Source organism: Cannabis sativa, chromosome 5 (genome assembly GCF_029168945.1).
Source record: "Cannabis sativa cultivar Pink pepper isolate KNU-18-1 chromosome 5, ASM2916894v1, whole genome shotgun sequence".
Lineage (NCBI taxonomy): Eukaryota > Viridiplantae > Streptophyta > Magnoliopsida > Rosales > Cannabaceae > Cannabis > Cannabis sativa.
Genome location: NC_083605.1, coordinates 65,495,005 through 65,501,004, shown reverse-complemented (window position 1 = coordinate 65,501,004; position 6,000 = coordinate 65,495,005).

Below are 6,000 nucleotides of genomic sequence, written 5' to 3'. Positions count from 1 at the left end.
TCCAATGGTAGAGTTGAGAAGTCCTTGGCTTCTTGGATGGCAACTACTTTGCCTTGGTAGGCCTTGGTGAGACTTCTCAAAATTTTGGTCACCATATCCTTTTGTGTAAGTACCTTGCCAAGAGAGTTCAAACCATTAGTAATAGTTGTGAAACGAGTATACATGTTAGCAATGGTATCATGTTGTAACATCTTGAAATTTTCATATTGAGTAACTAAAAGTTGAATTTTAGTTTCTTTCATGGCACTAGTTCCTTGATGAGTTACTTCTAACATTTTCCACATGTCATGAGCCGAGGAGGCATGCTCAATATTTTTAAATATATCTCTATCTAGTCCACATATTAAAGCATACTTAGCCTTAGCATTCTTAGACATAATCTTCTTATCATTTTCATTATATGCATCATATTTCCTTATAGTTTCTACACCATCTACAACATGCATAGGAATGTAAGGACCATAACATACAATATGCCACAAATCATAATCAACGGATTGAAGATACGTTTCCATTCTAATTTTCCAATAAGGAAAGTCTACCCCATAAAAGAATGGTGCTCTACTTGTGCTTAAACCTTCTAGCATGTTATTGTGAGAATCGCTTGGAAACGCCATGCTCTAGATTGTGAAATCTAATCAAATAATTTGAACCCTTGTTCTGATACCAATTGTTAGCCCAAGATATGTTTCCAAGAGGGGGTGAATTGGAAATTTATACTAATTTCGGTAAATTAAAACTTTTAACACAAAATTAAGCAATTAGCCACTTAATCAAATAAAAGCAAGTAATATGGCAAGCAATATATTATGACAAATAATCAAACTTGTAAAGTAAAGAGTTTAAGGATTAGAAAATGGAAACTCTCGATTTTTACAAGGTTCGGTAGAACTATGCCACCTACGTCCTTGGTCTTCAAAGCTATGGACCTAGCTTTGAGTTCCAATATTGAGCCAAGTTAACGGGCTTGACTAACCCTTACAACCGGGGAATTTTTCACCAAGGTTTTTCCCAAACCTCTCACAATAGTTTTCTTCCAAGGACTATCAACCTCGCCGGATTGTTGAAGTGCCAATCTCACTTTTCTCGGGTTGTTTACAAAACCGGTGTCAACCTCACCTACAACCGAGTTGTTTTTCTACCGGTGCCAACCTCACCTCTCAATACAATGAATATGTAATTTTGAAATACAAAGCAAACTCTCTTTAATAAGATGGAAAATAATGTAAAATCCTAGAGAGAATTGCAAGCACACTAGAGAAGATAAGAACAAGTTTGGCTCAAGTGTGTGTGGTTGGTGTGTTTATGAAAAGATGATAACCCTTTAGTTTAGAACACTTAGAATGATGTTACATGATAAATAGAAGCTCAACCAACCTACATTTTTGAGAGAAAAACGAGTTTATATAGTGTAGGAATGAAAACTAGCCGTTTATAGCCGTTAGCACATTTTTCGAGGCCAATTCAGCCGTGATCTGGAATTTCGAATTGGTTACAACCGGAATTCCGGTTGGCAACCAGAATTCCGGATGGGAACCGGAATTCCAGATGCAAAAGGTTCATTTTTTTCGAACTAAAACGTGCATAACTTTTTACTCGTTAATCCGATTTCAAAAATTCCAGTTGCGTTCTCTTAGTTAAATGATATGTGATCTTAAAAATCAATTTAGAAAATTTAGATATCATTTTTTGTGAAATAACTTGTCGCACAAGTTAGTGAGCCAAACTTTTGAACTTATAAATCCTAGTGTACTTATGCAAATCACTTTAACAAGACTAAAGCAAATTTATACCATTTGATTGTTTGTAGTCTTGATGTAGATGAGCTTCCTAGCTTGATTTGCATGTTTTGATCCAAAGTTGACTTTTCCCGAGAGTTGACTTTGAGTTTGACTTCAGGTTGACTTTTGACTTTGGACTTTTGAAGACCTCTTTTGAATAGGGTCTTGGGTTGTTGATCCCTTGATGAATCTTTTGCTCTTATGAAGTATGAAGTAGTTGATATACTTGTTGAATCTACTTCTTTGATTATGTTTGACTTTATCGAGCAAATATTGATACTTTGTGAACTTGCTTGCAAAATGATCAAGAAAAGATTAGTAACAAATAATAATCAAATATTTGTTTATCATCAAAATAAATGAGTGATTGACTTTTGGTCAAAAGAAGTGATAGCTCATTTTGCTATTTTCGCTTTTCAAACCTTCAAATTTTTCTGCAAAAGGTTTTTCCGATTGCTTTTCTCCTCCATATTAGCATGCCCTCATTATCTTTGACTTACTTCATGCGTAGTTCAACGGATGATCACCTTCAATCTTAAAGATTATCGGAACACATTAATTCACTCATCACAATCTCAATCACGAAGTTCTTCTTTGTCTAAAAATCTTCATCAGAACAGTGAGTGGTTCATCTCCTTCTCCTTTATACCTTTTTTTATATTTGCAATCTGATTTTTGTAGTTGATTGTCTTCTTTTGTCCACTTTGTTTGGTTATTTCTCTTTAGGTAATTTTTATTCTGTTAGTTTGGATAATTTTAGGGTTAAGTAAAATTTCTAGGTTATTAGGTTCTTAGATTTTTGGGTTAAGTTGAATTTATCTTTTTCAAAAATTAGGATTATACTAGTCTATAAGTAAGACCCAATTTTTTTTCTGAAACTACAACCCCAGAATTTTTTCATTATAATCTACCTTCCGTAAAGGAATTTTGTGCGCAAAATTTACTTACTAGAGAATAACTCGGGGTACTGCTTCCACATGTCCGTCTCCAACTCCCATGTTGATTCTCTATTAGAACTATCACTGCACAGGATTTTGACTAAGGGTATAGTCTTATTTCGTTAGACTTTTGTTCCCTTTTCTATCATGCGCACAGGGCATGCCATATAACTCATGTCATGCTCGAAGTTCAAGTTCTCGTACTTAAGCACATGTATCGGATTAGGTACATACTTTCGTAACATGAAAATATGGAAAATATTGTGTGTTTCTACTAATGTTGACAGTAAGGCCAAGCGGTAAGCTACATGACCTACTCTGTCTATTATCTCAAAAGGACCTATAAATCTTGGGGTTAACTTTTCCCTTTTTCAAACGCATAATCCCCTTCATTGATGTACCTTTAAGAACATTAAGTCCCTTACAAAAACTCAACCTCCCGTCTCTTTAGATTTTGCATAACTAGTCTGTCTACTTCGGGCAGTGAGTATTTCTTGTCGTATCTTTTCAACTGCTTCTAAAGCTTCTCTTACTACTTTTGGACCATTTATAACATCTCCGCTTCAAGCCTCCATTGGGCCTTCTCCCACAGACTAATGGCTCTTATACACGGGTATGTCACTTTTGGTTGCTTTTTGGATCTAAATACTATTTTTCTCCAACTTTATCCTAGTGAATCGGTGATCTTCATTTTCTCCCATACAACATCTCATATGGTGCCACTCCGATTGTGGCTTGATAACTATTGTTGTAAGAGAATTCCATTAGTGGTAAATACTTACTCCACAAGCCAGTGAAGTCTAGCGCACATGCTCGAAGCATATCCTCGAGTATTTGGATGGTGCATTTAGATTGTCCACCTATTTGGGGATGAAATTTCGTACTAAGTTTTAATCACGCCCCCATTGCTTTATGTAGACCATCCCAAAACCTATGGAAATTTGTAACGTCCGCACTTCAAGCGTCCATTGGACCCTTATACCCATGGAATGATGGCTCTTATACACGAGTACATCACTCTAGCTACCTCATGGAACACCAATATCTCTTGAACATAGACGTCAACGTATTGCTCTGTGCTATAAGTAGACTTTATCAAAATAAAGTGAGTTGACTTTGTGAGTCTTTCTATAATTACCCAAACTGAGTCATCTTGCTTGGTTATTCGGGGTAATCCTATCACAAAGTCCATGGACATATCTTTCCACTTCTATTCCATGATTTCCAAGGGTTGCAACATTCCTACTGGTCTTTGATGTTCATCCTTAACTTGTTGACATGTGAGGCACCAGGCTTCAATTAAGCTAACTCCTTCTTCATTCTTTTAAGTTCTAAGTCGTTTGCTAGACACACTCTTCCTTTATACCTCAGCAAGTTGCTTGAACTTTGGAGAAATTATTCGCCTCCTTCTCCAACAAGCGGAGTTCCCATTGAAGTGGCTTTTCCATTTGTGCTAGTATTGCAAAGTTAGCATAACTGCGTCTACTTAGCGCATCTGCTACTATGTTGGCCTTCCCCAGGTTGTAGTAGATTTCAAAATCATAGTCCTTAACAAGCTCTAGCCATCATCTCTTCCTCATGTTGAGTACTTCAGACTCTTATTGTTTAGGCATTGGCCATCTCTTGCCTGTTTTGATATTTCTTTAGAAACTATATGGCCTAGAAATGCCACCTTCTCTAACCATAACTCACATTACCTAAATTTGGGCTATAGTTAGGTCTCCTTAAGTCGGTTCAAAGTCAACTTCAGATGTTCCTCATGTTCCTCCACAGTTTTAGAGTAGATAAAAATGTCATCAATGAGAACGACAACAAACTTATCCAAGCACTCCTTAAACAATATGTTCATCACATCCATGAAGTTTTTACATGAATGTTGTTGAGGCAATGGTCAGTCTGAAAGATATTACCAGAATATCATTGTGTCCATAGTGTGTTACAAATATCATCTTGGGTCTGTCTTCCTTTTGTACCCTCCCCGGGTGATACACAGATCTTAGATCTATCTTTGCAATTGGTCGAAGGGATCATTAATTTGAGGGAAATGTACTTATTATTTATTGTTGCCTTGTTAATCTCGTGGTAGTCTATGCACATCCTTATGATTTTGTCTCTCCTCTTAATGAAGAGTATCGTTGCACCCCAAGGTGAGTAACTTGATCTGATCTTCCATTTGTCTAGGAACTCTAGTAGATATACCTTAATTTCCTTCAACTCATTAGGTGCTATTTTGTATAACGCCTTAGAAATTGAAGCGGTCTGGGAGCTAACTTGATGATGAACTCTACATCTTTGTCTGGGGGTATTCCCGTTAGTTCTTCTTGAAGAACCCCTTGGAATTCATAGACTATGTGCATGTTCTCCACTGTTAGTTGCGTCCCACTTCCTGGTCCACTACTCCATAGATGGCTACCTTTTAAGGAGGGGATTAATAAAGTCTATATTGGTAGCTTATCTTCTTTAAAAGTAAACTGGTCTCTAACCTTTGTTTCCAAAAGCTACCAAATACTTTCTGCAATTGATGAAAAGCTAGCCAATCCATATCAAGTGCAGCACTATGATTCCTCGTTTTTAGCTCTATAAGGTCATTAGTCAATTTTTTTTGATATTGAGTTCCATATATTCCAATATGGGTGCTACAATCCTTGGCCATATCTCCCCATTCAATGGGGTAGAGCCTCCTTCAAATGTCAGTAGTTTGTTATCAGTTGAGCTGAATTCCTTGTTCTTTGCTGCTTATTGTGATGACCTTAGAGTTGTTCCCTAAGTTTGGTGTTCTTTTGCCCCAACTACTCGCGAAATGATCTTCCTCTCAAATCATGAGCTAATGCATTATTAGCTGTTAGAGATTTTATAACAATGGAAGAAAATCAAGATTTATTACAACTCTATTGTAAAATAATACAAGGACTAAAATAAGAGATTGATTAAATATATGGTACAATACATATATATACACTATATATTACATATATATATATGAAAGGTAGAAGAGAAGATTACAACACATGTAATATAATATATGTATATATATAACAAGAGAATAATATATATATAAACACTCACTCACAACCTTGAGTGTAGATTAGTGGGGATCACCATGACTTGAACAAGGTATTACACCTTTGTCCAAAAGCTTATTTCCCCCTATCTCTAAGCACTAAGGGAACTCTCTAGGAAATAGCTTTGGGAATTATTAAGCCTTTTAGGGTTTTCTAGCAAAGTACTTTCTTGATAGAAACTTCATCTCTTAAATGAGCACCTTAGACCTCTTTATATAG